The sequence below is a fragment of the Chlorocebus sabaeus genome, chromosome 7 (assembly GCF_047675955.1).
Source record: "Chlorocebus sabaeus isolate Y175 chromosome 7, mChlSab1.0.hap1, whole genome shotgun sequence".
Taxonomy (NCBI): Eukaryota; Metazoa; Chordata; class Mammalia; order Primates; family Cercopithecidae; genus Chlorocebus; species Chlorocebus sabaeus.
This window is the reverse complement of record NC_132910.1, coordinates 114,054,453-114,080,928: the sequence shown is the minus strand read 5'-3', so window position 1 is coordinate 114,080,928 and position 26,476 is coordinate 114,054,453. Positions and strand designations below refer to the sequence as shown.

At 37.0% G+C, this 26,476-nt stretch overlaps 1 pseudogene; it reads left to right on the top strand.

The window, feature by feature from the left end:
- Nucleotides 1-14,759: 14,759 nt before the first annotated feature.
- Nucleotides 14,760-22,759, top strand: LOC103236734 (small ribosomal subunit protein uS5m pseudogene; annotated as a pseudogene).
- Nucleotides 22,760-26,476: the final 3,717 nt, after the last annotated feature.

Here is a 26,476-nt window from a genome sequence, read left to right as displayed (position 1 = left end):
CTCTGTAAAATGATTCATTTTCACCTTACTACCATTTGGTGTTGGCATTATTTTTTATTTTAGTCATTCTGATAGACTTGCAGAGATAACCCATTGTGGTTTTAGTTTACATTTCCTTAATGTTTACATTTAGTTTACATTTCTTTAATGGCTAATGAAATTAAAAATCATTTCACATAAGTTGGCTTATTTGCCATGTGTATATCTTCTTAAGTGAAATGTCTGTTCATCTCTTTTGCTCACTTTCTAATTAGATTACTTGGTTTATTTACTGTTGAGTTTTGAGTGTTCCTTATATATTCTGAAATCTAGTCCTTTGTCAGATCTGCAAATATTTTCTCCCAATCTGTAACCTGTTTTTTCATCTTCTTAAGAATGCCTTTGCAGACAGAGTACAAATTTTCCATTTTGATGAGGTCGAATGTATCAGTTTTTCCTTTTATGGATTGTGCTTTTTGGTGTGAAGCCTAAGAAACCTTTGCCTAAAGCTTGAAGAATTTTGCCTGTCTACCCAAATGAGAAGGAACCAGAAAAACAATTGTGGTAATATGACAAAACAAGGTTCTTTAACATCCCCAAAAGATCGCACTAGCTCGTAAGCAATGGATTCAAACCAAGATTAAATTTCTGAATTTCCAGAAAATTTCTGAATTCAGAAGTTTGACTATTTAGCCAATCAAGGTGGCACCAGAGAAAGGTGAAGTCCAACTTAAAGAAATAAAAAAAGTGATGAAAAAATATGAATTTCATATGAATGAAAAAATCTCCAGTGAAATAGATAGCACATATAAAAAATAATCACAATTTCTGGAAATGAAGGACACTCTTAGAGAATTGCAAAATGCACTGGAAAGTCTCAGCCATAGAATCAAACAAGCAGAAGAAAGAACTTCAGAACTTGAAGACAAGGCTTTTGAATTAACCCAATTTGACAAAGACAAAGAAAATAGAATTTAAAAAAATTAACAAAGCCTACAAGCAGTTTGGGATTATGTTAAACAATCAAACCTAAGAATAATTGGTGTTTCCAAGGAAGAAGAGAAATCTAAAAGTTTGGGAAACATATTTGAGGAAATAACAAGGAAAATTTCCTCAGCTTTGCTAGAAATCTAGACATCCAAATGCAAGAAGCCCAAAGAACACCTGGGAAATACATCGCAAAAAGATCATCATCTAGGCACATAGCCCAGGTTATGTAAAGTCAAGATGAAGGAAAGAATCTTAAGAGCTGTGAGGCAAAAGCATCAGGTAACCAATAAAGGAAACTTATCAGCTTAACAACATATTTCTCAGCAGAAATCTCACAAGCTAGAAGGGATTGGGGTCCTGTCTGTAGCCTTTAAACCAAACAAATCTCAGCCAAGAATTTTATATCCAGTGAAACTAAGCTTCATAAATGAAGGAAAGATACAGTCTTTTTCAGACAAATACTGAGAGAATTCACTACTACCAAGCCTGCACTACAAGAACTGCTAAAAGGAGCTCTAAATCTTGAAACAAATCCTCGAAATATACCAGAATAGAATCTCCTTAAAGTATAAATCTCACAGGATCTATAAAACAACATTTTAATCTATAATGCAACGATTTAAAAAAACCAAGGTATTCAGGCAACAAATATCATGATAAATAGAATAGTACCTCACATCAGTGTTAGTGTTAGTATGTGAATACTAACACTGACTGTAAATGGCCTAAATGCTCCACTTAAAAGATACAGAATGGCAGAATGGATAAGAATTCACTAACCAAGTATCTACTGTCTTCAACAGATTCACCTAATACATAAGGACTCACATAAACTTAAGGTAAAGGGGTAGAAAAATATATCCCATGCAAATGGACACCAAAAGCAAACAGAAATAACTATTCTTGTATCAGACAAAACAAACTTTAAAGCAACAGTTGTTAAAAAACACAAAGAGGGACATTATATAATGATAAAAGGACTAGTCCAATAGGAAAATATCACAATCCTCAACATATAAGTGCCTAATACTGGAGCTCCCAAATTTATAAAACAATTACTACAACACCCAAGAAATGAGATAGGCAACACAGCAACAGTGGGGGTCTTCAGTACTCCACTGACAGCACTAGACAGATCATCAAGTCAGAAAGTCAACAAAGAAACAATGTACTTAAACTACACCCTTTACAGATATGTGGAAAACATTCTACCCAGCAAATGCAAAACATACATTCTATTCATCAGCACATGGAACATTCTCCAATACGGAACATATATAACAGGCCACAGAACAAGTCTCAACAAATTTAAGAAAATCAAAATTATATCAACTACTATCTCAGACCACAGTGGAATAAGATTGGAAATCAACCCCAAAAGAAACCTTCAAAACCATGCAAATACATCAAAATTAAACAAACTGCTCCTGAAAAAATCATTGGATGAACAATGAAATCAGGATAGAAATTTAAAAATTCTTTCAACTGAGCAATAATAGTGACACAACCTATCAAAACCTCTGAGACACAGCAAAGACAAAGGGACTGGGGTCCTATCTGTAGCCTTTAAGTCAAACAAATATCAGCCAAGAATTTTGTATCCGGTGAAACTAAGCTTTGTAAATGAAGGAAAGATAGTCTTTTTCAGACAAATACTGAGCACTACAAGAACTGCTAAAAGAAGCTCTAAATTTTGAAACAAATCCTCGAAATACAGCAGAATAGAATCTCACAGCATTAAATACCTACATAAATAGAAACTTCATAGCATTAAATACCTACATCTAAAAGTCTGAAAGAGCACAAATAGACAATCTAAGGTCACACCCCAAGAAGCTAAATAAACAAGAATAAACCAAACCCAAGCCCAGCAGAAAAAAAGAAATAGCCAAGATCAGAGCAGAACTAAATGAAACTGAAACAAAAAATATGAAAAAGATAAATAAAACAAAAAGTTGGTTATTTGAAAAGATTAATAAAATTGATAGACCATTAGCAAGATTAACCAAGAAAAAAAGAGAAGATCCAAAGAAGCTCAATTGGAAATGAAATGGGAGATATTACAACTGCTACCACAGAAATACAAAAGATCACTCAAGGCTACTATGAACATCTTTATGCACATAAACTAGAAAACCTAGAGGAGATGTGTAAATTCCTGGAAAGATGCAACCCTCCTAGATTAAACCAGGAAGAAATAAACTGTGAACAGACCAATAACAAGTAGTGAGATTGAAATAGTAATTAAAATGTTACCAAACAAAAATAAGTCCAAGACCAGACGGATTCACAGCTGAATTCTATCAGACATTCAAAGAAGAATTGGTACCAATCCTAGTTACACTATTGCAAAAGACAGAGAAAGAGAAAATACCCCCTAAATCATTCAATGAAGCCAGTATCACAGTAATGTCAAAACCAGGAAAGGAAATAACAAAAAAACAAAACTAGAGACCAATATCACTGATTAACCTAGATGCAAAAATCCTCAATAAAATACTAGCTAACCAAATTCAACCACATGTTAAAAAGATAATCTACCATGATCAAGTGGGTTTCATACCAGGGATGCAGGGTTGCTTTAACATACACAAGTCAATAAATGTGATATACAACATAAACAGAATTAAAAACAAAAATCACATGATCATCTCAAAACACATAAAAAGTATTTGACAAAATCCAGCATCCCTTTATGATTAAAATCCTTAGCAAAATCCACATAGAAGGGATATGCCTTAAGGTAATAAAAACCATCTGTGACAAACCCAGAGCCAACAACATTATACTGAATGAGAAAAAGTTGAAAGCATTTCCCCGGTGAACTAGAACAAGATAAGGGTGCCTACACTCATCACTCCTCTTCAACATGGTATTGGAAGTCCTAGCCAGAGCAGTCACACAAGAGAAAGAAATAAAGGGCATCCACATCAGTAAAGAAGAAGTCAAACCACCACTGTTTGCTGATGGTATGATCGTATACCTAGAAAACCCTAAAGACTCAACCAAAAGTTCCTAGAACTGGTAAATGAATTCAGCAAAGTTTAAGGATACAAAATTAATGTACACAAATAAGTAGCCCTGCTATACATGAATAGCAACAAAGCTGAGAATCAAATCATGTATTCAACTCCTTTTACAATAGCTGCAAAAAAAAAAAAAAAAAAAATTAGGACTATTCTTAACCAAAGAGGTGAAAGACCTACACAAGGAAAACTACAAAACACTGCTGAAAGAAATCATAGATGACACAAACAAATGGAAACACATCCCATGCTCATGGATGGGTAAAATCAATATTGTAAAAATGATCATACTGCCAAAAGCAATCTACAAATTTCAATGCAATTCCCATCAAAATACAACCATCATTCTTCACAGAACGAGAAAAAAGAAATCCTAAAATTCATATGGAACCAAAAAAGAGCCCTCAAAGCAAGATTAAGCAAAAAGAACAAATCTGGAGGCATCACATTACCTGACTTCAAACTATACTCTAAGGTCATAGTCAGCAAAACAGCATGGTACTGGTATTAAAAAAAAGGCATATAGACCAATGGAACAGAACAGAGAACCCAGACATAAAGCCAAACACAGCCAACTGATCTTCAATAAAGCAAACAAAAATATAAAGTGGGGAAAGGACATCCTATTCAACAAATGACACTGGGACAATTGGCAAGCCACATGTAGAAGAATGAAACTGGATCCTCATCTGTCACCTTATACAAAAATTGATTTAAGATGGATCAAAAACTTAAATCTAAGAGCTGAAACCATAAAAATTCTAGAAGATAACTTTGGAAAAACCCTTCTAGACATTGGCTTAGGCAAAGACTTCATGACCAAGAACCCAAAAGCAAATGTAACAAAAACGAAGATAAATAGATGGAACTCAATTCAACTAAAAAGCTTCTGCACAGCAAAAGAAATAATCAGCAGAGTCAACAGACGGTCCACAGAGAGGGAGAAAATCTTCTCAATCTATACACCTGACAAAGGATTGATATCCAGAATCCACAAGGAACTCAAACAAATCAAACAATCCTGTCAAACAATCCCATCAAAAAGTGGGCTAAGAACATGAATAAACAATCTCCAAAGAAGATATACAAATGGCCTGTAAACATATCAAAAAACACCCAACATCACTAATGATCAGGGAAATGCAAATCGGAACCACAGTGGGATACCACCTCACTCCTGAAAAAATGGCCCTAATAAAAAAATCAAAAATTAATAGATGTTGGCGTGGATTTGGTGAAAAGGAAACACTTTTACACTGTTGGTGGGAATGTAAACTAGTATAACCATGATGGAAAACGGTGTGGAGATTTCTTAAAGAACTAAAAGTAGATCTTTAGATCCTACTTCTTTTGCCCAGAGGAAAAGAAGTCATTATATGAAATAGATAACTTGCACATGCATGTTTATAGCAGCACAATTTGCAACTGAAAAAATATGAAACCAGCTCAAATGCCCATCAATCAATGATTGGTATGGAATACCACTCAGCCATAAAAAGGAACGAAATAACGGCATTTTCAGCAACCTGAATGGAATTGGAGATCATTATTCTAAGTGAAGTAACTCAGGAATGGAAAACCAAACATCATCTCTTTATCAGTGGGAGCTAAGCTATGAGGATGCAAAGGCATAAGAATGATACCATGGACTTTGAGGACTTAGGGGAAAGGGTGAGAGGGGGATAAGTGATAAAAGACTAACATTGGATACAGTGTACACTGCTTAGGTGATGAGTACACAAAAATGTCAGAAATCACCAGTAAAGAACTTATTCATGTAACCAAACATCACTAGTTCCCAAAAAATCTGTTGAAATAAATAAAAAATAATAATACATATTAAAATCTTGCACTTTGAGATCTTAAATAAGATAAGGATGTCAGCTAACATCCCTTCCATTCAACAATGTACTGAATATCTTAGCCAGGATGATAAAGCAAAAAGAAATAAAAGGCATGAAAATTTGAAATAAATAAACTGTCATTATTCACAGACCACATGATTACTACGTACAGACATTCCCAAAGAATCTACATGGAGAATTAATAAGCAAATTGATAAATATTGCTAGGTCAATATGCCAGAGTCATACAAAACCAATTGTATGTCCATATATTTTCACAGTTTGAAAATAAAATTGTTAAATGATAAAAAACAAGTTGAAGAATTTCTTCTAACTTTTAAAAAAATTATAGTTTCATGTATTACATTTATTTCTGTGATCTATTTTGGAGTTAGTTTTGTTTAAACTGTGAGGTTTGGTCAATGTTTGTTTTGTTTTTGTTTTACTTATGGAGGTTCAATAGTTCCAACACTCATTTTTTCAAAGACTGTCCTTCCTCTACTGAATTGCTTATGAATCTATTCAGAAAATAAGTTGTAGTAATATACTAAAGTTTAATATAAAGTAGAGTGATTCCTCCACTTTATTCTTCTTTTTCAAGATTGAATGATCTATTCTAGGCCTATAATTTTCTATATAAATTTTAGAGTAAGCTTGTTCACACTATTATAGATTTTTATATGCTGGGAATGTTTATTTAAAAGTAATAGTTAAGCATAAAATACTCCATTTCTTCTCTTCTATAGTTATCATCACTCAATAGAATACAATACTGCAACTAAGACTACAGTAATTACTTTTATTAAAAACTAAATTTGTGCTACCATTACTATTGATCTGCTAGTAAGAATGAAGCATTTGGAGGCATGTAAAATTTTGGTAGCATCTTCTATCCAGTGCTACCTATTTGAGAAAGATTGGATACAGAAAAGAGTAATCATGGTATCTTGTTTTGGTCACATTTGCCTACGTCATGCTCAGAAAAGCACAGTGAAATTTGATAGAAGAACCTAGTTATTCAAACTATTGTTTTCTGTTTTATATTGCAGGAGTCTTGTGAGAGGACTAATGTCATCCAAGCTAGCCTGGCTTTCCTTGACCTGTGATAAAGTATAATCTAGCCTGTAGCTGCGAGAAGATACCTTTGGATTTTCTGTTTTGCCACTGTCCCAATACCATGTCCTTGAACCTGTAAAGCAATGCCACGACTCTTAAAAAATAACATCCCAAGAATATCTCTTTAAACAGTTTCCTTCCCTGAACCCTTTTTTGTCCTGTTGATAAATAAACCCTGGCTAGAGCTTGTAGTAGATAATCTGGAGGTGTGGCTCAGCCCATAGCCACACTTTCTGAAGGCTGCCAAGTCCTGAGTGTGTCCCCTTATGCTTCCCACTCCAACTCCAACCCTGACTGTAAGTGGATGGATCTAAAGCGTGACTTTAGCTCTTCCCATCCTGCTGTCTCTTCGAGGAGTGTGGAATCAGAATAAGGACATGTTAGTCAACCTGAGGACATAACTACCTGGCAGCCAAAGCTGTCACTGTGTGGATGTTATCTTTAGCCAACACACCCTGACTGCACTTAGACCAATTTTCTGTGAGACCACAGACAATAAATATTAAGTTTGTATTTTGCCAACCAAAAAAAAAAAAAAAAAAAAAAAATGCATTAGAACAGAGGCTAGATTAGGGTTAGGCTGCATAACTATAAATTTGTGTCAAAAGTCAAAAGTAGAGAGAAATAGTAGAAATATTTCCTTCAACATGTAAACATGGAGAAAGATAAATTATTTTTGGCAAAAATGCCTTAAGGGCGTATTTTTAATTCTAAGAGTGTAGGTGGTTTCCCGGGAGCAAAATGTGCAATATGGTGGTTTTTTTCCCTTGCTTTGTATGCTGTTTTCTCTAAAATATGTATCTGATTGTTCTGTATTATGTAGAAAGTTATATTAAAGAGATTGAAACGGGTCTTTAGAGTCCTCTTATATTTTTGCCTTTTCACATTGTACCTTGTCACTTTTATCTTTCATATGTTTCTAGTAAAGTTTCAATCAGGTATAAATCTATTGAATACATACTATATGTGTATGTAGAAAGGAAAATGATGTGAGTGGCTGCTTTGTTGTATTATATATATATATATGTATGTATATATACACATATATATGTAATATTAAACAGTGCTTATTTCAACACAATTATAAGACATAAACAAAGCTTTCAGAAAGAATTGTTGACTATTCAGAAGAAGGCACATAAATATCTAAAAATATTAAGAGGGAGTGGGTATTTTTTACTGTCCAGAAGCTGCACTGAGCATCACACAGCAGGGGTGATACTTCTCTTAAATTATTTTCTCACAATTCTCATTTCTTTCTTTTAACACAAGATACACTAATAGGGATTTTTGGAAGGTGAAGAGAGGGAAAGGGTTGGGATACTATTCTTCTCTTTTTGTTTATTTCTTTGTTTGTTTGAGAATGGGTCTTGCTCTGTCAGCCACGGTGGAGTGCAGTGGCATGATCATGGCTCTCTGAAGCCTTGCACTTCTAGGCTCAAGTGATCCTCCCAACTCAGCCTCCCAAGCAGCTGGGACTACAGGCAAGTGCCATCATGCCCTGTTAGATTTTTAAAATTTTTTTTTGTAGAGACAGGGTTTCACCATGCTGCTCAGGCTGGTCTTGAACTCCTGGGCTCAAGTGATCTTCCTGCCTCGGCCTCCCAAAGTGCTGGGATTCCAGCATGCACTACCGTGCCTGGCCTTATTTCTCTGTTTTTGACTTGAAACTTTTGATTTGATGTTTTTTGTTATTTAATCCTCTTATTTTCTGAATTTCCCCTTCCCTTCCTCTACTCTGCAGGTTTCTGCCCATATCCTCTCCTGCGTACCGTGAGCTGACTCTCCAGGCTAATTTGCTCTGCTTAGGAATGCATCACAAGAAAGTCCAAAGAACAAATGCTTTCCTCAGTTTCTTGCAATTAAGGCTTATTAGTTGCATTGAAGTTAGAAATGTTTCTTTTTTCAGATTTTCTGATCTCTCCCTTTTATCCTTCACGTAAGTGGTTTGGTGAGACTAGAATTGCATCAACATTGCAGGAAAAAACTCAGATCACAGACTGGCATTACGTACAACATAATGCCAAAGAGTTAAATTTCCCCCTAACTTAATATACTTTAAAAAATATTGAATATACTTTTTTACTTTTCTTAACACGGGAAAAGATCTGTGTTTATCCAGAAGAAAAAAAATGTACATATTCATCTTCCATAAGCTTCTCTTGAAATGAATGCAGTTTCTACTTAGGTCATGTACCAACTTTCGGTTCACTTGCTGTAGATAGAAAAAAATTCTGAGATCATTCTGGGAGTTCACGTCAGAATAACAACAAAAACCACTGATCATTTAAGATAATGCTTATTGAACACTTTGAACAAGCCAACACCTCTTTTAAATGTTTAACCTGAAATATCTCATTTAATTCTTACAAAAATCCTGTATGTATCCACTAATTAACATCATTTTGCATACGAGGTCACTGGCCCACAAAGAGCTTACATGAATTGCTCAAGATCACACAACTAGAAAGAGGCTGAACTAAGAATAAAACATACAGTTCATCCTAGAAAACATATCCTTAATTGCAATCCAACATTGCTTTTCAGCAATGAAAAGACTGCATAGAATAATTGAAAATATCACTTTTAAGGAAATAGTACGTTTAAATATGGCTATTGGAGAATCCATTAGCAGCCATTGTCTTTTCATTTTTGACTTCCAAAACAAACTTTTTCATTATGATACCATTTACTTAGTTCTCACGCATATTACAAAAGCATGATATAGTGTTTCATACTCAATAGACCATGGAGTAAGGAAATTTTACATTTTGATAACAGAAGACCATAGTATGTAAGATGATCCACATGAAATGCAATAAGATCAATAATAACACATCGCTCTCGTTCCTAAACTTCTCTTTAAATGCTCATTCCTTGATGACTCTGACATCTCCACATAGACTTCTCACAAGCTTTGCAAATCTGCCTTCCATGTCTGCCACCAACAGCCTTTCCCTGCATAGAAACCCAAATCTGCTTTTCCAGTTAGCTTTTCTATTTTCCCTTAGTGGAACCATCAGTTGCCAGGAAAAAAAAAAATGAGAATTAATTTTCTTTCTCCTTTTCCCCAAGCATTACCTCTGAAATACTTTAATTCTTTCTTTTCTTTCTACCTTAGTGCCAAGGCCATACTTGAAATGGTTTGTTATTTCTTTTTGTTTGTTTGCTTGTTTGTTTTGAGACGGAGTCTCGCTCTGTCGCCCAGGATGGAGTACAGTGGCGCGACCTCGGCTCACTGCAAGCTCCGCCTCCCGGGTTTACGCCATTCTCCTGCCTCAGCCTCCCGAGTAGCTGGGACTACAGGCGCCCGCCGCCACGCCCGGCTAATTTTTTGTATTTTTAGTAGAGATGGGGTTTCACCGTGTTAGCCAGGATGGTCTGGATCTCCTGACCTCGTGATCCGCCTGCCTCGGCCTCCCAAAATGTTGGGATTACAGGGGTGAGCCACTGCGCCCTGCCTGTCATTTCTTGATTAGACTTCTGTAATGGTGTCTTCGTTATCATTTAAAATCTACCTTCCAAACAACTGCAAGGTGGATTACCTCACATACAAATCCTAATATGCTACTAATATGAGCAGCTTCTCATATGTTCAGGATTATTTTAAACTGCGTGCTTACCCTTTTAAGCTTACCTCCCAAAATGTCCACGCATCCTTCACATCAATGACACCTAGGTACACTGAGTTTCTCAATTGGCCAAATGTTCTCACACCCTTATCACCTTGTTCACAATCTCATGGATCCCACCCCCTACTTAATTGCCTGGCTGACTTCTATTTTTCACCCAGGACAGATCAATCAATACCTACATTTAGAAATAGTTTCTCATTGAAACCCCACATCTCTCAAGTAAAGTAAGTATTCTTTTTATATGCTGCTACTTTATTGTGGCTACTTCAACTTGTTCAGTTTATATATGATTAAACTTAGTTATACTGTCTCTAGTCATTTTTTTATGTGTATCTTTTCATTGTGAGGTTTTAGAACATAAAGACTATTTGTTATTCATATCTACATACCAAAACCTTGAATTTTGACTGACACATTGTACGTGCTTAATACATGCTTGTTGAACTGAATTGAAATGTTAACCAGAAATATTCTTGGCAGCCTTAAACAACAAGGACAAAAACACAATGATGGAAAATTGAATATAAGAGAAAATAGCTTTCAGAACATTATGGCAGGTTGCACATTAAATACAATAACCTCTGCATTCTTTTTATACATTGAGGCTAATTTATAATACAAGCAATGTCCAAAGGTTTCTGATTACGATATCTCAAGATTTTCAATCACCAGGACTCAATTATTTGCAATAACATACTTTATCCTCTATTACACACACATATCTTACGCAGATTTATATAGATGCCCCCAATCACAGCAACCTGAAAGTAAAAATAGACTCACAATTCTTATTAAAAAACCCATTTTTCTCTCTTTTCTCAACTGCTCTACAGAAACTCTAGACTTCTCACAAATTCCTCCTGAATAGTTCTTGTAGACTGCAGAGAGGTTCCCAAGTATGCTAGATAAACTAGTACTCCTGACGACCTGTGGTGCCTGCTAAGCTTCTCTTCTCCTGCTGTAGCTTGCCCTGTCTAAGCTTTCTGTCTCTACTGATGCCTTTTGGTGGCATAGGCATCTTTGTTCTGAGCAAGATGCTATTAATGCTGCGAGTACTAATGCTCAACTTTCCCTGCTTCTACAGGACTACCATGAAAGCCAACCTAGACTAGCAAATAGGAAGGAAAACACATGCTTAGGAAACTAAAAAAATAGGCATCAGAAAAATTTCTGTAAATAATTTGATGCTAATTATTTTAAAAATATGATTATAGTTTTTATGGCAAAAATCAGAATTTCTATTTAAATTTACTTACATGTATTTAGCAGTTTGGAATTACTATTTTTTAAATTTCCATGTGAGAAAATGCTCCTAATATTTTTAGTCACAAATCCTCTAAAGACTAAGGCAGTCCTTCCTGACACTAATGTCCACTGGTGCCCAGGCAGCAGCTGCAGGTGGCCAGTGTGAAGGCTGCTAACGTCTGTGGTGTTGGCATCGTCTCATGTTTGAAATCCAAACACGTGCTCCACACTGTCCAGGTCTTCTTTCTTTCTTTCTTCTCCTATTTTTATTGCAATTGCCTTGTTGTGGACTCAGGTGTGTGTTCATGGAGACCAAATTAAAGCACAATCTGAGAACTGTGTTTAGAAACACCCTTCTTTTCAGAACTTGAACTATGCTTCTTGATACCCTTTTTTTTCTTAGAATAAATTGCTTACGATGAGGAACCTTGGCGCTTTATGTAACCACGCTAGCGACAGACCCATACACTACTCCAGGTAGGTTTAGGGTAAGACTAGTCTAGGTTGGCTTTAATGACAGTCCTGTAGAAGGGGGGAAAATTGAGCATTAGTACTTTCAGCATGAATAGCATCTTGCTCAGAACAAAGATGCCTATGCCACCAAAAGGCATCAGTAGAGACAGAAAGCTTACACACGGCAAGCTACTGAAATTAGGTTTCATACAGGAACCCTTGATTCACTAATGAATTTCTAAACATTTTTTCAGTGACAATTTTTGAAATGAAAATAACCTGTTTCATTTTATTAAACTCCAGGCTGGGTGTGGTGGCTCACACCTGTAATCTCAGTACTTTGGGAGGCTGAGGCGGACAGATCACTTGAGGTCAGGAGTTTGAGACCAGCCTGGTCAACATGTTGAAAACCCATCTCTACTAAAAATAAAAAAAATCAGCTGGGCGATGAGGGACATGCCTGTAATCCCAGCTACTCAGGAGGCTGAGGCAGGAGAATTGGTTGAACCTGGGAGGCGGAGGTTGCAGGGAGCTGAGATCATCCCACTGCACTCCAGTCTGAGTGACAGAGCCTCAAAAACAAACAAACAAACAAAACAAAACAAAAACACCTCTAGTTAACAGGACTATCCTTTACTCAGGTAATATGGCTAACTGAGGTATTACTATATCATTTTGATCCTAGAATTTAAAATAAACCTGAGAAGACTTTAGAAAGAAAGAATCAAAAAAAAAAAAAATTCTTAAATACTTTCAAAAAATAAACCCAAGCCAGTCAGTCACATGTTGCCAATGTCTGGATTGTTCCTAGAGAGTCAGGGGTGGATTAAAGGCTGCAGAAGTTAGTTCATGAATACAAAGCCCTCACCTAATTATTCCACAGGCAATTTTCAGGTGGCTTCACTAGTTAGTGGGACAAAGAGTAGGCAAGGATGAGAGGATTTTCTTCTAATCTCTGTCTTGGAACACCCCTGGATTTCACTGGGTCTGTAGGAAAATTTCCAAAACTTAACTATAATAATCTTTCTCATTTTAAAGAAAAAGAAGTGGCAATTACAGTAACAATGAATGCCAAATTTGCTTTGATTCTTTTTCCAGGCCATCTGCTCTTCTCTTTGTGCTTGTATTGTAGCGTCTGTTGAGATCATTGAACAAGATAAGTGAGAATAAGCAAAATAGACTCTGCTTCACTGAATCCTAAATTGCTCAAATATATATTCTTGTTTAAGAAGTCATCTTCAAATTTAAAACTAAAATACATGTAGAAAATTCAAGTAATTTTGTGATATATACTGTATTGATTTGGGTAAAAGCTAAGTTGCTGTAACAGAAACCAAAAGAAAAAGAAAAAACTAAAACACCCATACAACAGTATTGGATTTTTAAAATGTAGTTTATTTCTTTATTGTGTAATAGCCAGAAGTGGCTGTCATTTCAAAAATTGAAACAACACTGAAAAAATATTTAGAAATGTATTCGTGAATCAAGGGTTCCCATATAAAACCTAATTCCAGTGACCCTTTCCCTAAACCTACCTGGAGTCATGTAAGGGTCTATAATAGCCACAAGTGAGTTGCCTAGAGCCAAATATGAGGCTCTGCCATCAGCACATTTTGCTTGGTTTTTGTTTGTAGTCTGCCAGATAAAAGAAGCCAGAGCCAGATCTGATGAAGACGATGGAATATCACTCAGAAATTCTGACTTTGTGCTGCATGGAGAAACAGGATGAAATTTTGAGTTGTCTCTACTGGTGGGAAAGGGAGAGTGTGTTGTATACATAGAAAAAAATAGTGTATGTGTGAGTGTGGAATTCGGGAGGAGAGAGAAGTCAGAGGGCAGATGGAGGCTTCCTGCTTCCAGTATTTCTTCTCTCCTTCTTACTTTTAGTGACAGAAGGGAACATGTACACCTTCACTCCCTGCAGGCTATATACTATTCTCCTAGGCACTTTTCTAGTGATGTGAGGCCATATGGACCAAATTCAAGCTGATGAAGTATGAAAGAATCTGAAGTATGCAGTTTCCTGGTCATCTCTTTATGGATGCTTACTCTGCACTCTCCGTTGTCTGATGCCTGAAAAACCCTGACAGTGGAAGAAACCACAGGATGAAGATAGAAGACCACTCATAGCCCTGGAACGCTCACCATTAAAGTGTTTATTTGTTTAACGACCTTGTGAAAGTTTAAAAACATGGAATCAAAAGGTGAAGTCTATGTAGTCTATGTCTTCTTTTTTCAAAAGCTTTGTGACTTCTTATACAACGGAGGATAGCAGAGTGATGCTATGTGACTTTCATAGCTTGGCCAGAAGAGGCCTTGTAACTTCTACTTGGTTTTCTCAGAATGCTCATCCCCAAGATGCTCCCCACTGGAACTCAGCTGCCCTGTTGTGTTATGTCCAAGGCCACATAAAGATGCTTGGTTGACAATTCCAACTGAACCAAGCCTCTGTCCTCCCAGACTGTATAGCTATGTCAGTAGAGAAACCTCCAGGTTGCCCCACAACATTTGACTTACCCTCAGACATACAAGCTTTCTCAGCTGAGGCCCCAGAGATCTTGAAACAAGGTAAGTCATCCCCTCTGTCTCCCACCTGAATTCCTGACCCATAGTATCTGTGACATAAGAAAATGTTTTAAGCATTTTAAGGTATCCATAGTAAAACAATGTAGCCTGTAACCTAACTAATGCAAATGCCATAAAAATTAAATAATTATTAATTATATATGATAATATAATAATTATATACTATATAATTTTAATAATAATAATAAAATAATTAATTTGTCATACTAAAACAAGACTATTTTAAGGGTCCCAAACAATCTTGAATGTTACTCGATGTCTCAGATAGCAACTATTTACCTATAACTAAGCAACTAGTAAATAGGGCAATTCTGTCAAAAATTGTTCAGAAATCTGGAGGAAACTGATCTGAAATTTGAATCTATGATACTTTACCAAGAGAATCTGTCTAGCTTGCTGGGCTGATATCATTCAAACTTGTGTCTTCCTTCCTTCCCCATATAACTTGCTGCTCAGAGGTCTGAAGGTGGATTATGTCTAAATGTAGCTTATGGTGTATACGTACATAATAAAGTTGTGATTGAAAACTTTCCTTTTAACCTTTGTCTCTGGGCTGCTACATAGCTCTACAGCATTTAAATAATTAACTGCTTGCCTCTCAATTTGCCTTTAAGTCTCTGTATATACATGGACAATTGCTAGCACTTGTGGTGATTGGATCTACAGTAACTATATGTTCTAATTCCATAACTTTAAAAGTCTTTTTTAGAAGAAAAAAATCTCTCATCTTTATTAGTTTTCCATCTTTATTATCATTAAGATGGAGACAAATGCTGTGACAATTGTATTGCAATTTAATCTACACCTGCCTATTCAGAGATAGATGTAAATAGACACTATGCTACATTCCTGGGGCATAGGCTACTATACTTAAGAGAAAGAGAAAGCGGTTGTGATCAGTGAAACTATCCTCCAAAAGTATGAGATGAAAATGTCAGTTTAGGGACTTGGCATGTATACCACTTACCCTTTCTGAGCTTTACTTTCCTCTCCAACAAAAGGAGATAATTTAATCTCCACTGCCTCTCTCCCAGGATGGTTGTCAAGAATAAATTACACAATGTGAACAGTTCAGAGCTACTCTTATAAAAGACCCCTTGCAGTCTTATTACATAGCCAACTGGAGACTAACTAAGGGAACTGAACACACATCCCCCAAATTACATGTAGGCAAAATGAGTCCCAAAATTTAAACATTCCTGTACCCTCTCTTTTGTCTTTATATAGATGAAGTCCTAGTAAGTGATAGACTGAGGATGAAAATCCAATGGCCATACCTTACCATATTTGGAAACATGGTGAAAAATCAAAATTAGCTTGAATTCTGTTAACTTCCTCTCTTCTCCATTTCCTTCTGTTTTGTTGATTCTTTTTTTTTTTTTTTTTTTTTTTTCCTAATGCTACAGATCAGGTCAGGTTTATTTCATCAGTTTATATAAACTATCTAAATCATATGAAAACCTTTTCTTAAAATAAATACTCTTTTGTTTGCACTCTTGAAAATGCTTGGACAACCCAATGAGTGTCTATCATGTGTGGGGAAAGCTCTCTCAGTGCAGAGGGAGGCCACAGGCAAGGACACAAGAGACAGGAGAGTGGCTCCTCCTGGGTCTGCCATGAAGCCCATGTCCCTCATCTGTAAATGATCGGTTGTACTGAACTATTTCCAGTGTCTTTCATTTCTAAGATTTTGCAATCATATTTATTTAAAGAATAGTAGTTAAGAGTGTGGGTTCTTGAGCCCATCGCCTGGGCTTAAATCCCAGTTCTCCCACTTACCATCTGTGTAACCTTGGGTGAATGACTTAACTTTATATTTCTCCACCATCTCATCTGAAAAAGAAATGTACAAATGATTGTCTCTATCTCATAAGGTAATACGAATATTAAATGAGGCAATACATATGTAATGACTAGGATGGTGCCTGGCACTTAAAGGGCTCAATATGCATTTAATTACATTGCACGTAAAACAGCTATCCTTTATTGCCTACTCATTAGGTGCCAGGCATGTGCTAATCTCTGCATTCTCATTTCTTTCATTCTTTGTAATAACTATTTGAAGTTGATTTTGATTTTCTTGATAAGGAAAGTAAGGTTCAGAGAGCTCAAAATCCCCAAATCACAAAAACTAGTAAATTGTGGAGCAACATTTCCACCATAGATTTGTCTGACATCAAACCATTGTCTTTAAAATTTGCATAGCCATAAAATATGGATTATTGAAAATTCTAAGAAATGGCTAGACATAACGTACTCTGATCTTCAGAATTATAGGACTATTTGAAGACAGTACACCTTGAACTCCTGAGTTTGTTGTCATTATTATGTTCACCTGTTTTTTAGTGTCTCTTTTTGGCAAGCTTTCTATTCCTCATAGTCTGGTCATTTGTTTTGTTTTTACTTCCATTTCTCTAAAACAATCTGAATCCTATACCCAATACTCTCTTTCAGCATTTTCCCCAGGACACGTACAGGCGAAGTACATGGTTTGTGTGTCCTTATAGTAACCGGGCAGTCCAGATGTCAGTAATTTCCAAGTTAAATTTTTATCTGCCAGCAGGGTAATTTCTTTACTGTTCTCTTTTGCTAACCTGGAGAAGGGAGATAAACAGGAAAACAAAGTGATCCTGAGTCAGTGGAAAGGGAAAGAAATGACTGGGACCAAACCAGGGGATGTCTGGGATGGGGAAGGTGGGGAGGTGACACTAAAACGTTGAAGTCCAGCCTGTGACTCAGACACCTAAAGCCTGGTGAAGAAGTTGGACATGGACTAGAAGGCAGTGATCCCAGGAGCGCAAGAAGAGCTGTTTGTGGAACAGCTCTTCAGTTCCTGAAGAGTGAGCTGCTGTCAGTGAGTGAGCAGATGATGAACATCTTCTCAGTGTGGCCCTTCTGAATTAGTCAGAGTTACAAAGACACATCAAGGCTTTTGCAGTAAGGGCAACACTTTAAATGTCCTCACAGAAGCTTATCAGCTGCTTAAGGACTTATAATTAATAACCATAAAATTAAGTTCTGTTTCCTGAGTATACATAGGCTGAGAGATAGGACAGTTGGCTCAGTTTTGGGAAATGAAGCAAAGAGGTATAGTCATTGAATGTGGCTAACAAGAATCTTGTCTAGAGTCATAAAAGCGACATGAAACAGGCTAATGGATCCGGCTTCATTTGCAAAACCAAATACGAATTAGGCCAGCTAGGCTGGCCTTGACAAAATGGTTGAGGCAGACAAAACATGACTTTGGAACCCCATGGTACACTTCCAGCTCTTTTTCTCCCTTGCCTGGCAAGCAAGCTACCCTCCAGACCGCTCTTCTCTCACCACCCTTCTCTCCTATTGACAGCTAGTTGCCCAGAAAATCCCCTCTGAAGCGTCAGCTGGAGCGTGGTTATGCCTTCCTCTTTCCTCTGGAGGTGCTCACATTTCAGCAGCGGCTCCTAAGCAAGGAGTCATGGGAGCTTTAAGACGTGGGTGTCTAATAGTGGGTTTTCAGGCAGTGGTGGAGGGGTTATCAGGGAGTGACAGGCTTTTCTGCCCCCCTTAGAGCTCAGCACATGGGGAACGACTTACTTTGTTGTCTTTATTAGGCAGCCTGCATGCCAACTGTTCTCTGGAGCAGGGGCGCCCGGTTGGAATCCCTTCAGCCTTCAATACTGGTTCCTAAAATGGGACTTTTGAAATCTATTGTAAGTGGTAACAATCAAATTCTCTCTCTTTCTTTCTGTTTCTCTCATTTATTTATTTTCAATGGAAAGGTTGAGACAGAAATGTTGAGGGAAAAAAAAAATAAGCTCACAGAGCCCTGCAGCAACAGTATCAGTGTCGTTTCAAACTGGACAGATCACTAGGGTTACAAAACAACTCATCGTTGTTAGTAACCTTAGACTTGGTCACTCTTTCCCCCAAATGCTTAACCTCCCTTCACCCAGTTTCAGGGTAAAGCAAAATAATTTTAGGATGAGGTGAAAAGTGGATCCTGTAAAGGTTTATCTAAAGCATTGTCTCAGTCCTCTCAAAAGTTAGCTTACATCTTTGGCCAACTGCTTTCCACATTTCTTTCTCCCCACACCAGGATGTATATTTAAAATAACATTTATTTACAAAACTGTATCTTAGCAACAGTGGCACAGCACAAGAGTGTGTTATCTAAAGCAAACCAATTCTGGTCATAAACTACATAAGCAAAGCAGCCAAATGTGATTGGTAGGGCTTTCCTGAGATACCGTGAGCCAAAGGTGTCACATAAGATTAAAGCCATATTTTTCAGACTTGAGATGATTCATCATTCATGTTTAACTCAAGGGATGGGCAACATGTTTATTCATAATTATCGAAGCATAAAATTTTAGAACTGAAAGGGATATTGGAGGCTCCCTAGTCTAGTCCTGTGATAGTACAAGGGAGTTTAAAAAAAACAAAAAGCAAAATAAAAGAAAGGATAATTTGCTACCTCAGAACAACAGGTGTTTAGTGGCTGAGCTAGTGTGAGAAATCAGGTTTCTTGACTGTAGTACAGTTACTCTAGTAATCTGTGCATGAGAACACCGGTCTAATCTTTATTCCACATGGACCTATTTAAATTCCCACATAAAATGAATGCATTGTTCTCTGAATGCATTGTTTCAACATGTGTGAATATAAATTTGACAAAGCTTTTATTTTTGTACAAGAGATAGATGATATTTTCAATTTGCATAACTCACAACCTACTAATATTACCTTTGCAGAGATCATTGAAACTGAGAATTACACATTAGACCAAAATCTAAGTGACTGTCTGTGATCTATGACAAATCTATTTTTTGTGTATGTCCAAACTAAGGGAGACTCATCTAGTTTAGCGAGGTGTTGTTAAAAGTGCTGCTTTTAGAGTCGGACAGCATCAGTTTGAATCCCAGCTCTAGTTTCTAACTACTAATGCTTCCTTGGGATAGTACTGGCATCTCTCATGCCAGTACTTTCAACTAAAAAATTAAGATATATTTGTATGTACAGGGCCATGGGATAATAAAATGAGATAATTTATGTAAAATGCTTTAACAGTTCCTGGCAAAGAGCTCTTATGTACACGTCAACTCTTTTCATTTGTAATAGTAAGTAAGTCATTGAGAGAACACCAAGGGTAAGTTCTAACCATATCTTTCTTCTTTTGATGTGAGAACCTATATTCAGATTCCAAACATCAAGCTCTACTATGAAGGATACTCCAGTGGCTGTCTCACAAATCATGGCATCCACTAATACTTTATATTTTCTAATTTGGGTCACATCCTAGATCTGGTCAGCCCGTAACATTTGCATTGTTTATAATTATAAAACCTCCATTTGAGTAGCATAAATATTTTTAAAGCATCTTTACCCTTAATACTTATCTACTTAGAAAGAAGGCGCAAATGAGAGCCAAATAGGTTTGACAACAGCTCTTAAGAAACAGAACTCATCAGTGAAGGAGGCAAAGCAGGGATCCAGGTCTCCTTCATCCCAGACCATGGGTTTTACAAAAAAACTGTTCTTTCAAATCAAAACAAGTGTTTCCAATTTCCTTCTTTTCCTCACCCCAAATGATCTTGCAGAGTGTTGTGCTTCTGGTTAGAATGCCTCAATATCCCACAATTGCTGTTTCCTTAAGGTATGAACAGACTATCTTTTTGTGTGTTTGTTTGCTTGTTTGTTTGTTTTTGTTTTGCGCCCAGGCTAGAATGCAGTGGAGTGATCTAGGCTCACTGCAAGCTCCGCCTCCCAGGTTCACGCCATTCTCCTGCCTCAGTCTCCTGAGTAGCTGGAACTGCAGGCGCCGGCCATCACGCCCAGCTAATTTTTGAACAAAGACTATCTTAAAAAATGTCACCCAGCATTTTTGCTAAAAATAATTTTCTGAACCTCATCCTAGACCTACTGAATGAGAATTTTTCAGAATTGGGCATTTTAACAAGCTTCAGTTCATTCTTATACCCACTAAAGAGATGCACCAACCAGCAGGATAAAGTTCCATTGCTTAGCTTCAAATACAAGGCCCTCCACATTTGAATACATCTTCATACTTATCCGAGCTGCAATTCCCACCATTGATCTTCAGCAAATTCAGTAGGTCTGACTTTACCGATGTTTACATTCCTCAGTCCTTTGCACTCATTCTTCTGTCTGGAAAATCTCTCATTCACCACTTATCTCCATCTACTCATTAAACTGTAATCTTTCCTGAAACTAGATTAGGCTGCTCCTACTTTTCCCAGCCTTTTTAGCTCTAGAAGCAAAATCGATTACATCTGCAATTTCTCCTAGGAGCATATATATTTATCAGTCTGTTTGCAACCTGTGCCCTCAGTTTTTAGATACAAGGGAACCAATAAACATTTGAAGAAAGAATATTAAGATGCATAGGGATGTGATAGCTGTCACGATGGTACTTCTGCAAATCACTTAGTTGTAATCACATACAGATTACTTGACTATGGAGTGCCATCATTTCCAGATGACGCCATTGTTGCCAAAATATAAAACTATTATCTATAATATTCATGGTGATATGCATTAGAAATGTATTTTCAAAACAAATAAGAACCTTCCTTTTATTCAATATCTGCACCAATTGGAACAATATCAAAAGTTTTTCTTTCTTCTTATTCTCTTGCTGTCTTTTCAAAAATATCTTTCTGGGTCAGTGCTGCCTCCAAGGATTAGGGACTTACTTCCAACATGAACAATCAGCTTTCATGGTTTTACTAACATTATACACTGATGAGAAGATTTGGAAATGTTGTCTTTTATCACAGTCTTCCTTTTTTTTTTTTTTTTTTCTTTTGTTCGTAACAGAGCAGATAATTGTTTGCTGACCAGTTTTATTTGAGTTTTCAATTCAGTTCTTCAGGAATTTGATATTGATGTTGTAGTTGCTGCACTTTTTAGGTGACTGTCTAGGAAATTCCACTGCACATGAGCTGTGGAAAGGTGTTTTAGCAGAGACTGGTGCTGGAGCAAGAAAAGGAAGAGGCAACAGAACGAAAAAGAAGAGAAGAAAGGATTTGAACAGGGGTCAGATCATTAGTGAAGGGCCTTATGGTTTCTGTGGCCTGGTCTGAATGTCCGTCTTATTAAAAATGGAGCAGTACAGATCATTGCCCAAAAAAGTAAGGAAGAACAGAAGGAGGAGGCCAACATGACCCAGCAGAGAGAAGAATGGGACTGGAAGAGGAAGATGAAGATGAAATGAGAGCAAGGATGCAGTGGAAACTTGTGGGGAGGCATCAGTCTTAGCCCCCCGACCCTGGTCCCAACACAGAAAAATATGATAATTATGATGCCAGGATACTTGAGGTAGGAAATGTTTTCAATAGGACAGCAAAAGAGGGAAGAAACAGATTGGTAGGTGTCCTGGATGCTGAGGGGAACGGACAAGGAGCTTCAAGTTTTGCTGTTGGGAAAGCCACTAAACGGATAGATGCTTTCAGAAAAGCAAAGAATAGAGCAATTCACTATTTGCGTTATATAGAACGATATGAAGACCATACAGTATTTCATGATATTTCATTAAGATTTAAAAGGAGACTATCAAGATGAAGAAACAACCCAGATGTTATGATGTCTGCTGCCACAGGGCCATCATCACCATATGCCAGCTCGCTGGCATCAAAGACATGTCTGCCAAGGTCTCTGGGTCCATCAGTATGCTCCCCCTCACCTGGGGCCTCTTCCATGGGCTCTTAGGAAACCCATCAACAGCTGGCAGGTAAGAAGGGCTTCCACACTGTGGAATTCCCAGAGGAATGTGGCCCTCTGCCTATCATGGATGCCTTCCCAGGGGGCCTTGAAAAAGGAACCATGTAATGAGGTTCCACATATAAAACTGGACTTGGAAGAAGTAAATGCTCTACAGGGAATGTAGCAGCTCTGTGCGGTCGGGTTTCTAGAGAGCCGCCACGTAACCTCTCTGGCCTTGTGCAGCCAGTGCCTGGTGTTGCCCAGCACCTAGGAGAGCAGCCCCTCATACCCCAGAATGTCACCTGGTTTTTTGTTTGAGTAAAGTTTAACCTCTAAACTGTTTATAAATAAATAATTATGGCTTTAAAGAAATCAATCCTTTATTTTACTACCACATAATGGTTGCTAAAACAATTTATTACCAACACGCCTTTGTTGAGTACAGATATAGAGCAAAGGTGATAAATAAAATCAGATCCTGAGAAAATATCCTTGAGTTAGACAAGCGTGAAAATGACCTTAGGTATTGACAAAGACCAGTAATTTGTTAATTTTGTAAGAGTCGATTTTTCATAATATAATACAGACAGAATTAAATAAATATTATAATAGAAATGCAAACTAAGCTTCAGGAACACTTCGGGGACAGCAATAATGTCTGACTTAGGAATTTAGAGAGGAATACAAGGAGGAAGAACCATTTGAGTTGATGTTTAAATAAGAATATGAAAATATAAGAAAATGGAAATAATGGGACGTGGTTAAAGTTTAGGAATTTTATTTTGGAGGCCATACTTTGTCAATTGATATAATCTGGCTCTGTGCCCCCACCCAAATCTCATCTTGAATTGTAATCTGAATTGTAATTCCCACGTGTTGGGAGAGGGACCTCATGGGAGGTAATTGAATCATGAGGGCAATTTCTCCATACTATTCTTGTGATAATGAGTAAGTTCTCCTGAGAGCTGATGGTTTTATAAGGGGCTTCCCCCTTCGCCCAGCTCTCATTTTTCTCCTTCCTGCCACCATGTGAAGTATGTTTGCTTCCTCTTCCACCATGATTGTAAGTTTCCCAAGGCCTCCCAGCCCTGCTGAACTGAGTCAATTAAACCTTTTTCTTTATAAATTATCCAGTCTCATGCAGTTCTTTATAGCAACATGAGAATGAACTAATACACCAGTATTGTTCTATTTTGTTAAATGCTGAAGATTAGTTTATAGGATAAGATCACCTCAGAGGCTGGGCGAGGTGGCTCATGCCTGTAATCCCAGCACTTTGGGAGGCCAAGGCAGGCGGATAGCCTGCGGTCAGGAGTTCAAGACCAGCCTGGTCAACATGGTGAAACCCTATCTCTACTAAAAATACAAACATTAGCCGGGCGTGGTGGCAGGCACCTGTTATCCCAGCTTCTTGGGAGGCTGAGACAGGAGAATTGCTTGAACCCAGGAGGTGGAGGCTGCAGTGAACCGAGATCGTACCACTGCACTCCAGCCTGGGCGACAGAGTGAGACTCCGTCTGAAAAAAAAAAAAATCGCCTTAGAATGGCCTGCAATATTTGTACTGGAAATTGACTACTCTATTTATAACTTTCCACAGAGTAGCAGATGCTCTGATGAGGGTACATTGATGAATATCACAAAATACGGATCTAAAAGTGATCAGTGTAGAAGGTGCTGTTTCCCCATTTTCTTTAAAAACAAAGAAAAAAAATCAACATTTATTTTCTCCAGGGTAAAAAGCTATTATTGACTAGACAGTAAATAAAAATAAATGTGCATGTCTTTTACCTTTTCACTGCTTTATATTTTAATTAAGAAATAATCCTGAAGATTGGAATTGCTGCCGTGTGGGAACAAGGGTTTCCTGGACCGCCAGCAACTTTTCCTCCACACAGCACAGACCCTGAAATCATCCGTTGTCAGCACCATTGCTCTTTGCAGCTGTGCTCCCTCTCCCTGCTTAGCATGCCTGCTGTTCCTCACACGGCTGAATCAGCAAGTCCCAGACTCTGCCTGCTCCAGCTAGCACTGTTCTTCACCAGTTATCAACCACTGTTGCTTCAGGTGGTTTTTTTTTGCTCCTTTGGTATAATTAAACTCCACCAGTCACCCAAGTATTTCTAGTGTTTGTGAATTAGCTTTATTAGTTTTAGAAATGAGAATCGAGAGGAATTCTTTGTAAACATAAACCAACAAAATTTGAGGGAAAAAAATGTAAAAGGAGTTTAGAAAGCATGGATCTCAATAGAATTAAATGAAGTCATCCTACTCCTCCTAAGTGACTAGTTTGCAGTTTTAGTAACACCTTACAGAGTAAAAAGGCATGGGTGATATTTATAAGTAAAATAATTTAATTTAAGATATATAAGGTCTGTGATGATCTAAATAAAATTTAAGGCAGTGCTACTAGAAGTAAACCCAAAATAAATTTATGAAAGCACAATCAAAAGCACTCTACTGTTTCTTTTGAACCATAACAAACAAGTCATTATTGGATGTAGTTCTAACACCACCAGAGGATACAACACTTCTAACAGAGTCAAATGTCCTCTAATATGTTAAAAGCAATCTGGGTACCATCCTGGCTGAAGTTTTCATATAAAATTCAATGTTCAATAAGTACAACTTTTTCTTTAGTGCATTCTTTTCATTAATTCATTCATAATTCTCTGTTCATCATGATCTGAGATTGAAATATGTGTTCACTAGAAAATACACTGCAATTGACTAATAGATACATGAGAAGCTATGACTTTCCTTTTTGCTAATTTCCAAGGGAACTTTTTAAAACATAGAGTTGAATTAACCTTTGTGCAACATAATTTTTATATTTGAATTCTTATTTTTAAAATAAACTGATGCTAAAGAAGTGGGGTGGGCATAGTGGCTCATGCCTGTAATACCAGTGACTCGTGAGGCTGAGACAGGAGGATCACTTGAGGCCAGAAGTTCAAGACCAGACTTGGCGATATAGAGACACCTCTTCTCAATAAATAAATAAATAGCTGAGTATAGTGTCATGTGCCTGCAATCCCAGATACTCAGGAGGCTAAAGTAAAGGATCCCTTGAATTCAGGAGTTCAAGACTGTAGTGAGCTATGATAGTGCCACTGTACTCCCATCTGGGCAACAGAGTGGGACTCCATCTATAAATTTAATAAACATATACAAACTTTTTTTAGAAAGAAAAGAAATGGTTTCAGAGGTAAATAAAATTCCATTTGACAATAAGTTCCAATCATTCCACTTTTGAAATTTAAATTTTATTTTAAAATATGTAATTGAAAAAATACCAAATAAACATGGCAGGCTCTAAGTTTTGCTTTAAAAAAAAATCCTATTCAGAATATGAACTGCAAGCACTGTGTGTGATGTTTGAAGATTTAAAAGATATTGAGGCAATGAAATGAAACATTTTTTTAAAATTCCCTCAAGAATGAAAAGTTATAGGCCCTATAATATTTACTCTAAGTACAAAATGCTCTGAGTTGAAAAAAAGGGCAGATTAATAACCTGCAAATAAAATAAGACAATCATTTGGTACAAGCTGGAATTGCAGGAGATAAATACCACCATCCCTACAGTTCTCTTTAATGTGAAAACAGTAAAACATGAAAACATGTGCTTCACAGTTTGCAATACTGCTGGTCAAGTACAGATGGTCCCAACTTAAAAATTGTTCAACTTACAATTTTTGAACTTTACAATAGTGCAAAAGGAATGCACAGTTAGTGGAAACTATACTACGGATACCCACACATCCATTCTGTATTTCATTTTCAGTATGGTATTCAATAAATTACATGAGATATTCAACACTTCATAATAAAATAGCCCTTGTGTTGGATGATTTTGTCCAACTATAGGCTAATGTAAGTGTTGTGAGCACCTTTGAAGCAG